The following is a 12,710-nucleotide window of genomic DNA, read 5'->3' as shown; positions in this document are numbered from 1 at the left end:
GCAGTTATTTAATTACTATGGGATTCACTATTAATTTTATCATTTTATTATTATTCTCTGGGAAATCTAGAGCAATACAAGCTGCCTCATGGAGTTAACAAAAGGATTTTCACATCTCAGATTTATATTTAATTAATTGTTAGGGAGCTTTCAGATTTAAGGTGTTTCTTGATATTCTCTCCTTTCTTCACAACCTAACATACTGAGCAGCGCAGGCATCCGTAACCATCCACTTAAGCCCTCCGCTGAACTAAATTTGAGGTCATTTTAAAACTACATTTGTGGCTTTACTCATGAGGTTGAAGTTTATGTGTTGCTGTTTCCTCGAAATAAGAAAACTAGCTAGCGCCCGATAATGTTTTTAGGTCCCGATTTGCTTGTTCTTTGTATCAGCAAGGAAGAAATAAGAAAGAAGGGCAAAGGTGATGGAGATTTTCCGTCGGTTTGAAAATGTCACATCACACAACTTAAACACTCTTTCCAGCACTATCTCTTCACCGTCCGGCCTCGCTTTGACATACATTCCACCCTGTCCCCCACCACAAATTTAAATAACCGTCCCCACATGCTTTCCTTGTTCATGGACTCAGGGTACTGCGTCCTCTCTTTCGTCGTTCAACAAAATATGTACCACTTGTTGTACCGTGAGAACCTTTGATTTCCCTCCTCTACCTTCTATTTCCGTTCACTTTAGACTCTTATTAATTTTCCGTTCCTCCCTGATTTCTCTTCTCCTGCTCTCCCACTCACCCTGATCTCCATCACCTCTAGCTTGATTTCTTTTTTTTGCTTGCTCTCTTTCAGCCATTTTTTCGCCAGGATGTTGCCTCCGCCACTCCTCCGCCCATTTACCACACTGGATCACGTTCTCATTTCATCTTCCTTTTCCTACCTACCATTATCCATTATACCATTATCTTTATTTTCCTCACTTCTCCCAACAAAGTCCTCGAAATCCGTCATCATCAACCTCATACCCCCCTTGGTATCCGCCAATAGCACAATATCGTCGGCGTGAGCCAGATAATACACTCTCCTCGCCCCAAGTATGACCCTTCTGTTCCTCACTAGTCTATCTTCAAATCTGCACTTAACTCGGTTGAAAAGCAGAAAGATAAGGAGAGATCCATGTTTCGTACCACAGCTCCTAGAGTTTTCCAACAGGAAAATTTCCATTTGTCTGATGACAACTTTTTTAAAATTATTACATCATTTGTTGTTATTTTTTTTATTGTGATTGATAATTGATTGATTTTGCTTTTAATCGACTTGACAAAAGAGAAAATTTACCCCTATCATAGATTTCTTGAAGAGCGAATATTTTTTAAACAACAATGATTAAATATTACCATGTTGTTAGTGGACCTGACTTCACATGCAGTTTCATTCTTTCCATTGCTCTATTTTTCGCTCTCGATGCCAAATTAAAATGCACAAACATCTCACCATGCAAAAGATTATGAATGTCGTTTAATCTTTGGAGATACTTAACGCATATTTTTTGAGATGGCCAACACAGATATTTGATTTAATCAATTTTGATTCATTATAAATATCAGTTTAATATTTCCCAATTTTATTATGAAATCTGCGAGTATTATCCAGCTGACTCGACACTTCGTTTAATGGAAGTCGGATAAACTCCCCCAATTTCCTATTTTTCCATAAGAATATATTTTCCAGACTGGCACCTGAAAAACACGATTTTCTGGATACTACGCGCCCCCTTAAAATTATATTCGAGCCTCGTCTTCGAGATTCAAATTACTTGTAGTAGCCCGCGTGGGCAACCTCAACTACACGAATTCAGAGACCAGAGAAAAACGAGCGGCAGGGGCGCCCCCGTGCAGAGCCCCCGCCCTATTATCATTATTTTTCGTGTGTGCAAACCAAGCACATGTTTTCTGAGACCTTTCGAGATTTTTTAATAAAATTCAAGTTGTTTTTTACTTTATCCATAATACTATAATTTTTTATAATGGGTAAACATAAGAAGAGAAGGCACGAGGATAGTGAAAGAGAAGAACTCTACAGTAAAATGAAAAAACTGTATGAGAAATTCGAGCGTCTTCTCCCTGATCCCTCGATTAATAATGGAGGTAAGTTATTCCCTTTATTTTTTAGGCATTTTCCTTTTTTGAACATGTGGGTTCGATCCTAAAGACTAAACCAATATAGGGTTCAAAAAAGAATTATCCAGGCAGAGCTTATCCCTAGGGAACGACTCACAGCCTAACCTCATTTTCCCCTTTTCTCCTGTGCTTTTAGAGATAAATAGCGCTAACAAGGAGAATGATAAGGGACGAAATCAAAATTTGTCGATTGGTCATACCATTCAAGACTCCCAGGACACTACGAGCAGCAGCTCTGATCCTACTGTGCCTGACACACCCGCGCCAAGCGCATCCACGCTGGACTTGAAGCCTCCAACACCTAGTCTCTCATTTGGTACTCTTGAAGAGGACACCCCTGAGGTGATTGACCTGGAAGAAACGCAGTTATCTGTACTTGATCCAGTTTTGTTGGAGGTGCTGGGTGCTGATCCCTCAAAGCCCACTGCTGAGAAATTATCTCTTCAAACGGATCTTGAAGATCGTTGGAGTTTTTGGTTATCCTCGAATGTGCAAAAGGAGGAAATGAACAAACTAATGGAAGGTTATCCTCGGGTATCTTCCAAATGTTTGTTTGAGGCGCCTAAGCTTAATCCAGAGATCACAGCCATCTCGACAGATTCTTTAATCCAAAGAGATAAAAGATTCTGCGCTTCTCAGAACCTTGCAGGTTCTACTCTAATGGCCTTAGGGACAGCTATTTCGAGCTTGCTCTCGGAAGAAGAAGTGGACAAACTGACCCTTCTCCAGGGTTTGTGCGATGCAGGGAAGATGATGACACAAATTCATCATGGTTTTTCCCTGACGAGGCGAGCATTTATTTCCCCCAGTTTGAACAAACAAATTCGCAGCACTTTGGATGCCACAGCTCCAGATCAATTGCTGTACGGCTCTAACCTCTCGGATAAAATTAAAGAGGTCAAGACAATGTCCAAATTGGGTCAAGATTTAAAAATCACTCCACCGCCAACAAACAAACCCAGGCCTTTAAACTCAAAGAGCTCGTTTGTCTCGTGGAAAAAACAAACGAGCCAGAAGCCTCGGGTACCTGCCAGATCGAACAACAACTCCAATCGAAAGCCATTCCACAAACGGTCCAGCATCAACCAACCTCTCTCAGCAGCAGCAGAATCATCCAAGACCACTTCGGTGACACAGAAAGAGTGGTAAGAGCCTCTGCAGGCACCATAAAAAATTTCCTCCCCATTTGGAAATCCATCTGTTCTGACAGCTTTGTCCTGGAGTGTGTGCAGGGTTATAAAATCCCTTTCACTTCCAAACCTTTCCAACTGACAATTCCTTCAAATCCAAAATTCTCTGAACTAGAGGGGGTTGTCCTGAGGGCGGAATTAGATAGACTAAGGAGGATTGGGGCGATTGAACCCTGTGTCCCTTGTCAGGGTCATTTTGTGTCTTCGTATTTTCTTTGATAAAACGAATAGTGAAAAACGGTTTATCCTGAACCTTAAGAAGTTGAATAAATTTATAAAACCTCCTCACTTCAAATTAGAAGATATCAGAACTGTAATCAAACTCATTGCTCGGGACGCATTCATGTTCAAGATAGATCTAAAAGACGCATATTTTCTAGTTCCAGTAGATCAGGAACACAGAAAGTTCCTGCGTTTTTTAGTGGACAGTGATTTATTTCAATTCACTTGCTTGCCCTTTGGCCTCGCCACTAGTCCTCATGCCTTTACCAAAGTCTTGAAGCCGGTTATGGGGCATCTTCGGTCTAGGGGTTTCATTTCAGCAATCTATCTGGATGATATACTTTGTATCGCCTCCTCAGCTGAGGAATATAGGAGGAATGCAACTGAAACTATCAAATTACTGTCACAACTGGGTTTTGTAATAAATGAGAAAAAGAGCTCCCTAAGAACCTCCAAGATTTGTGAATATCTTGGTTTCATTGTGGATTCCAGCAAGTTCTGCTTGGAAATAACTCACAAGAAGAGCTTGGCAATTCATAGTTTGCTCTCTAGCTTGCAACCTGGCACTTTTTGCTCCATCAGACAAGTTGCCTGCCTCATAGGCTCCCTAATCTCGGTTTGTCAGGCTACGGCTTATGGCATGTTATATACTAAAGAGCTGGAAAAGGTCAAGCAGTCTAGGCTGATCCTCTGTGATGGTGATTTTGATTGCACAATGATGATCCCCTACTCGCTTCAATCTGATCTCGAATGGTGGAATTCTCACATTTGGAACTCCTTCAACCCCATTCGTATAAATCAGCCCAGAATTACAATTTTCACAGACGCATCTTTGACCGGTTGGGGAGCAGCCTGTGGTGATACATCCACTGGAGGCCTTTGGACAGCCGAAAAGAGTGTTTTTAGTATCAATTTTTTGGAGTTACGGGCGATTGACCTGGCTCTCAGGTGTTTTGCTGATCACTTATCAAATTGTGAAGTCTTACTCCGAGTGGATAATACCACCGCTATTTCCTACATCAACAGGATGGGAAGTACCAGATTTTCCCATCTCAATAGTTTAGCTCGTGAACTCTGGCAATGGTGTGAATCTAAAGGCCTCTGGTTAATTGCTACGTATATTCCATCTAAGGAGAACGTTGAAGCAGATCGGGAATCTAGGGTCAATAATATAGACACGGAGTGGGAACTAGCGCCTTATGCATTTCAGAAGGTTAAGAGAATTTTTGGCAGGCCAAAGATTGATCTATTTGCTTCGCGCATTAATGCAAAATGTGATCGCTATTGCTCCTGGCATAGAGATCCCTTTGCAGAGTCAATTGATGCTTTCACCATCGACTGGGCCCAGTCTTTCTTCTACGCATTCCCTCCATTCTCTTTAATTTTGCGAACGGTTCGAAAGATTTTGACTGATAAGGCGGTGGGTATTCTGATTGTTCCTAAATGGACAACCCAGCCCTGGTATCCCCTATTCCTATCCATGCTGGTTGAGGAACCAATCGAGTTCAAGCCGTCTAAAAAGCTTCTGCTCTCACCTCGCAGATCAGTGATTCATCCACTAGCACCGCAGCTTACCCTGGTAGCAGCAATAGTATCAGGCAGGCCTACCTAAGAAAAGGGTACTCTGCACCAGCTGCAGAGATAATGTCTAAATCGTTAACGGACTCAACCCTCAAACAATATGACTCAAGTTTGAAAAAATGGTGGACTTTTTGCCAAGAGAGAGGCATTGATGTTTTTTCGGCACCCATCTCAGAAATACTGGATTTTCTTTCGGAAGAGTTCAACAGAGGAGCTGCTTACGGCTCTTTGAACTCCTGCAGAGCAGCAATCGCAGCTATTTCTGATGGAGACATTGGTAAGAACCCGGCAGTCCGGAGGTTTTTTAAAGGAGTATTTAAGCTACGCCCTAGTCGTCCTAGATACTCTTACATCTGGGATCCTGAGGAGATCCTCACTTATCTTGAACAACTCCCTATAGATGCTGAGCTCTCTCTTTGTCAGCTCAGTGAAAAGACCATCACACTTTTTCCTCTGAGTACTGCGCATAGACTCCAAACGTTCTCTCTGATTGATATCTGCAATATTCACCAGAAAGCTTCTAATCTTGAAATTAAGATAGAAGGCAGAGTAAAGACTTCTCGTCCAGGTGATGATCAGCCTCTGCTAATCATTCCCTTTCTCCCTGAAAGGCAAAGAATCTGTGTGGCTAATGCAGTGTTAAGCTACATGTCGAGGACACAAGAGCTCAGGAAGGATATTACCAGCTTATTTATAACATTCAGGAGGCCATATGGCAGTGCATCATCTCAAACCTTGGGCCGCTGGATAAAGTCGTGCCTGACTCGAGCTGGAGTCGATACAGATCGATTCTCAGCCCACAGCAGGAGGCACGCATCAACCTCGGCAGCTGCCAGAAAGGGAGTAAGCCTGGACACAATTAGAAGAGTCGCTGGCTGGTCTGACAAATCCAACGTCTTTGTACGGTTTTATAATCGCCCTGTCGCATCAGACCAAAGTATTTTTGCCAAAAAAGTTTTCAACGCGTAATTACGGGTTAAATTATTGACTGAAACGTTTATTTATGCTTCTGTTATGTTCATTTTGTTCCTTGTTTCCCCCCATTTATGATATCTATTATAAATGCTGGCGTAATAAAAAAAAAAAAAAAAAAATTGTATAGTCTCTGAACAGCTACAAGTAATTTGAATCTCGAAGACGAGGCTCGAATATAATTGTACGATCAAACGAACTTACCTGTAAGTGAAGTTCGATCGTGATTATATGAAGAGCCTCGTCGAGAGATCACTCCCTCCCAAGTTTACTCCCGAACCCCTGCCAATTTTTGGTTTTTATTATTAACTCACACTTCATTAAACTAATGATAATAGGGCGGGGTCTCTGCACGGGGGCGCCCCTGCCGCTCGTTTTTCTCTGGTCTCTGAATTCGTGTAGTTGAGGTTGCCCACGCGGGCTACTACAAGTAATTTGAATCTCTCGACGAGGCTCTTCATATAATCACGATCGAACTTCACTTACAGGTAAGTTCGTTTGATCGTACAAAAAATAACGTTTCCCAGGCCCTCCGTCTGGAAAAATTTCGTTTAACCAACGCCTTGGAAAGCATATTACCCTTCCTCAGACGATTGTGGCCTTCGATTTGGATGTCAATCTTGGTATGTGGGGAGTTTCATGAAAAATTTCTTGAAACCGTTTTTACAGAACTCATCCTGTTTAACAAAAAAGGTTCTATGGAAAATGTCACTTCATAGTATGAAAAAAAAATAATGCGAGGAATTTTGCACAGACGCAAATTTTGGAGCTCATATATAGTGGTTTCCAGTACACTATCAGCTTCTTGTAACAAAATTATGGTATTAATCCCTTCGAGTGAATTTTTCCAAAAATAAAACCTGATGTTTCATAAGTAAAAATGCGATAAGTTTTTCGAAAAAAAAAGACACTAATTAATGATGGGCATCAATGCAGTGGCGTAAGATCCGCAAAACTCTAGTATACAATAGGCACAAAACATTCAAAATCTTAACTTAAAGCTACGACGATAATTGTTGCATTTCAAAGGGGAATGAATTCACAGAGGTGACAAGCACCGAGACAAAACGAGAACAAAAGTTCAAGATTCGCAGAATCTGAAAATTCCTACAATCCAGACAAATCCATACGCAGATGAGAAGTAATCCCGGGCTCGAAATACGAATAGAAATCAGAACGAGAGAATTATTCTGGCAAGCCAGAGAATGTATATATGGCCAAAATCGAATGACCGCGCGACATTCACCGATTAACAGTGGACCGGAAATCCCGAACAACAGCCAAAGGTGACTGGATCGCACTATTAATACACTTACCGATTTATGGGTGGAATACAACCGTAAGGCTAACATGGGCAAGAGTGACAAGTCACAGGGGCTGGACAAGTCGGCAAGGCGGTAATCGCAATGAGGTGCTACCAGCTCGGCGATAAGCGCAAGACAGACTGACTATTTTTACCAAATAAACCCAATTCTAATATCGTCGCTACGCTCGAATTACCTCCATGACAACTCTCCGCCGGTGAACAATAAACAATTGCTCTAACAAGAGGTCCGCGCATGACAATTAGACGTGAACCGAACACCACGTTTGTCGGGATTGCGTGAAACCAAATAATTACCCCAAAGAACCCCTCTCGCGATCATATCTTCAGAATTGGGAAGGAAATAGGGAAAACGGACCGGTATGATTTTCTCCAAAACGTACCTGAAAAATGCTTCCAAAAAAATCACGACCATGGCTATCCTGGCGAGACAACGGTCTGGAGTGCTCGAAAGGCTTTCCATCCCAAAACGTACCCACAACGACCCTATCCCCTGATCTGCAAAATGAGTGCACTGAGAAAAAATTGTTGTAATTTCTACGGAATAAATGCTGGTTCATCCCAATTTTGTCATATCAATCCAGAATTCATTGATTCTACGTTTCAACATTTCAGCTTAAATAGGCGGTCAAAAATTATTTTTTCAAAAATTATGTATTATGTGATCATATTCTTTAATTATTTCATGAAGTTCATTCATTTGTATGCAATAATTATTATTATATTTTTCATATAAAAGCATTGAGCTTATGCCTGAGATCTATGAAAATTCACGTCCCTGATCATTTTTGCTTCCGAATGGAAGCATTGCAATCGTCCGATCCCGACCGGAAAAAAAAAATTCTAATTTTGCTTGGAAACGATGTAGAATGGTCTGAAATGTAAAAATACAAAAGTTTTTGAGAATGTCTGTGCGTGGTGCCACCTGGCCAGGGGTGATTTTTTAGTTAAGAAAAGATAAAGGTGGGTAAAAAAATTCCAAAAAATTTGAAATTTTGTCAAATAGTAGGTAAGAGTTGAGGCTAACTATAGAATGAAAATTCTGCCAGATCGGTCAAGCCGTTTTTGAGAAATCGTGATTTGTTTATAAATCGTTTTTTCGAAATATCTCCAAAACTAATGAAGGTATTCATTTTTTTTTTATTTCATTCTCTTCGCCATGATTGGCTCTTTTGGAATCAATCAAAAATTCGAAAATGAACTCTGGAAAAAATCATAGTTATTGTCACTTTGATGTTTTTGAAAAAAAAATGTTGTACGCACTCTCACCTTCGCAAAAATTGAGCTATTAACTTCAAATTTGGACGAGATTGTCCTTTTATCACTCCAACGGATGGTATTGAAAATGAGCATGATTGACTGATTAGTTCCGGAGATATTCAATTTTTAGTGTAAAATGATTATGTGGAATATCTCAAAATTGACTTAACCGAATTAATTTTTTTTTATGTGAAAATTTTTGTCTCGATGTCCCCTGTCATTATCAATTAAAATATATATAGTTGCCCTTACAAACGTTTTGAGATATTTAGATTTTTTCCTTTTTCAGTTCAAATTGTTGTACGCATTTTTTTTAATTCCATTCTTTTCGTCATGCTTGACACTATTGAAATTAATCAAAAACTGGAAAATGCATCCTGTAAGTAATCATAGTTAAATGACACTTTTATGTTATTGAAAAAAAAAAGTTGTTCGCTCTTTCATCCGCACAAAAATCAAGCTATTAAGACTGCAAATTTCGACGAAATCGTCCGTTTATCCCTACAATGGATAGTATGAAAAATGAGCTTAATTGAACAATTGGGTTTATAGATATTCAAATTTTAGTATAAAATGATTATATAGCTCAGAATATCAGGATCGAATTCGTTTTTTAAATTTGAAAATTTTAGTCTAATAGATGCTTAATTGCTACGACCATTTAACATTCATAATAGATCCAACCTGACGAGGAAAAATATATTGTTAAAATCATTCGGAAGCCCGCCATCAATTTATTGATGGCAAAAAAATATACCTATACATTTCGCTAAATCCTCCACAATGACATAATTGTTGTAGCATACTTGTTTTTTTAAGGTTGTTGTTGTGTAAACCCGTTTTTCGACAGATTTTTTTTAAATTTTTGCTATAGATAGCTCTTAAAATTCCCTCCAAAATGAGCACAACGAAAAACCAATCGTCAGTTTCTGAGCTGAGATATGATTTTTTGAATTAACGTGGGTTCAAATGCATTTCACCGTTTTTATTAAAAAAAAAAAACCACTCGACATTTTTTGATGAAATTAACACAGAACGTAGAAATAGTGACCACCAATATACTGAAAAAAAAAAAAGTGATCGTCAGTTTCGTAGTAGAGCAATAAATTTTCAAAGTAGCATTATTTCTCCCAGTGGGCGGAGCACATGGGTTTGTTGCGCGCGACGCGACAACAACGCTTTTTGCTCGAGTGGCGCGAATCTGTTTGGAACAGTCAATGACGAATCAAAGGGACGATTCATAAATATAATAAATAGATTGAGTGAGAAAGAGAGAGACATGAAAACAGAGACACGCTGCGCGCGGTTGCCACGATCGGCACCATTTAGCGTTAGCTGTGTGTACATGTATCCATGCATGGTAGATTCTTGTGTGCGTGAGTCGAGTGGAACTGTACACCCGCAAAAGTTTATGTTCTAATTCGTATTTTCCGCTTAGCGGAAGATCAACCCGGAGCGTAGTAAATTTTAAGCCTGACTCTCTCGCGACAACAACCTTAATTGTTCAGTTTCAAAAATTGGTCGCCACACAAGAACAAAAATAATTGCTTAAAAAGTTAATTATCAACGATAGCTGGAAGAATTCATACGGATGTTGTTGTGTGGTAATTTGAAGATGATGATGATAGTTATAATTATTACATTGAATTGATCATTGAACAACTACAAGATTTTCATTCAAAAGTAGGAATGAGTAAAAAAATGATCTGTGATTTTATTGAAATAATGAACAACGAATTAAGCAAAAAAATTCTCCATATGAATTTAGTTGATATGAAAATGGTTCAAGAGTATACCGCCTAAGCGGTACGTTCGACCTAGCAATTAAATCTCACTCGGATTATCAATGTCTATACGAGTTATTTTCCGAAGAGTGAAATCATTGGCTCACCTGAGGAAACCGCATAAGACGGTTTAGGTGGTAGTGAGTAAAATATATTTGTAAGTATTGACCCTCTTACAATTTACTGACGGAGCTGACTAAACTAAGCTAATGTTGGCTAGCTGCGATATGCATTCAAACTGTCTCCAAAATTATCTTTGAAATTCGTCCAAAGCCCCTTCGAAACCTCCGTTCTCACAACTTCCCAAAAAAGGTGGTGAGACGAAAAAAATCTCATTAAACAGGGATGCAGATAGGATAACGAGGAAATTGGGAAACATCATAAACTTGGCATTGGGATTTTTTGTGACCTTCCAATGCTGGGAATATATTGCAGACCTCTTTTTGGGTAAAAACGCTTTTTTTTTGCTCAAACGTGAGGCTGTGGGAGCTCGGCGGGCTTGGGGACTTTCCCGTATTTTCTTCAGACAATGCATGTTTTCCTACATAGATCCTAGCCTTGCACTCATTTCTAAATGAGTTTATTTAATTTCCTATTTACATATTATCTCTGCATTAAGTGTTTGTAAAATATTTCTGCTGAGATGGATTTATTAATTTGCAGTCCAACAAAAAGGGATATTTATCAACGAATATAGCTTGATACTATAATTCGTTTCTTCGTTTACAGAATACTGATTGCTTCAGTAATCGATTAAGAGTATCTTTTGATTGTTGAATACGTATATTATTTAATATTTTTTTCATAACGAAGTAGTGATTAGGTTTGTAATCAAGAATTAGACTGCGCTGAATATTTTTTATTCAAGTTACCTAGAAACTCTCACTTTTCATTAATGACGAAACCCACTGCGCTCTCCGTGCACCGAATTTGCATTTGGCGGTTCGAGTTGGCCAATGAGGAATTAGTCCTTAGCGTTTCGAGATATTTGAACTCGAACGAACTCCATTTTCGTGTTTTTACTTTTATATTGAGGATTACTCAAGCAATGAGGAATTTCAAAAATTTCATTGATAATCTACAGAACAATTACCCGATTCCTAACATGGATTATGTCATATCACCAGGAAGTAAAATATTTCAATTCAGACGCCCTTCTTTTTACTGCAGATACTATTACGAGTTGCATTGAAATTAAATTATTATGACTATTGATGAAAATTTGAAAAACATACTTTATAAATGTTTCCTCCGTGGCATAGCACCTGCATTTGGCTAGCAACATTACCTCAGAAACAGAATTGGACCTCAATTTAAGGCCCGGGTGGACTGGATTATCTCATATGAATTGTTTTTTTTTTAATCTGAAACTTTGATGCGGCTCCTTGCCATGCAAAGATAGCTAAAAAAAAATTATGTATACGAAAAAAAAAAACTTAAAAAACAGAATGCGATGTCTTAAATTTTCATATGAGTATCACCGCAATAAAGCGAAAATCGGGAATGTCTGATTTAGCAGAGGGAAAATCTTAAAAATATTTAAAAACTGATCGGGGACAATCTTTTCAATCAGCTGCCGATGTGATGCTCACAAAATATTTACATTCATAGCCCACTTTCTCCAGCATGCGCTGCTAAATCAAACAGTCCCAGCTCTCGCTTTATTGTAATTATAATGACATCCACCATAGTGTAATCTATTTGATGTGATTTTTCGAAGCTCTACGTAAACTCTCCTGAGATATCTGTATACCATTGGTGTATGATTGGTGTATGATTGGTGAATCTCCCGAAATGACAAAAACTGGTATTTTTTTTTAAAAAACTCAGCCAAGTAAAAGTTTCGCACAATTGATTCCGTGAAAAACTCGTGTTTTGCCAAAATAAGGCATTCCAAGATATTAAAAAAAGTCAGAAAATGTGAATGAAAATGCCAAGAAAAGTGATAAGAGTCGATAGAAAGGATTCAATAATGAAAATAAAAAAATCAGTAGAGACCGGACCTACTCACTTGGCGCGGTTTTTCCCAAGAACTAGAGCTAGAGCCAAAGACTATCTTGAGTCACTTTTAGTTATTAATCAAATTGCATTTTAGCATTACCCTGTAAATAAAACCGCGCCAAGTAAGTTGGTCCTGTCTCTACTGATTTTTTTATTTTCATTATTGAATCCTTTCTATCGACTCGTATCACTTTTCTTGGCCTTTTCATTTACATTTTCTGAGTTTTTTAAATATCTAGGAATG

The 12,710-nt window shown here is 38.9% G+C and overlaps 1 protein-coding gene across 3 annotated transcripts in view; it reads right to left on the bottom strand.

Moving 5' to 3' along the window:
* VhaPPA1-1 (Vacuolar H[+] ATPase PPA1 subunit 1) overlaps nt 1–12,710 on the bottom strand; it is an 84,755-nt gene that overhangs the window by 69,603 nt on the left and 2,442 nt on the right. The gene's annotated exons all lie outside the window — the stretch shown is intronic.

This window comes from Fopius arisanus, unplaced genomic scaffold (assembly GCF_000806365.1).
Source record: "Fopius arisanus strain USDA-PBARC FA_bdor unplaced genomic scaffold, ASM80636v1 scaffold00176, whole genome shotgun sequence".
In the NCBI taxonomy this organism is placed as follows: Eukaryota; Metazoa; Arthropoda; class Insecta; order Hymenoptera; family Braconidae; genus Fopius; species Fopius arisanus.
This window is presented reverse-complemented; position numbering and strand designations above follow the sequence as displayed.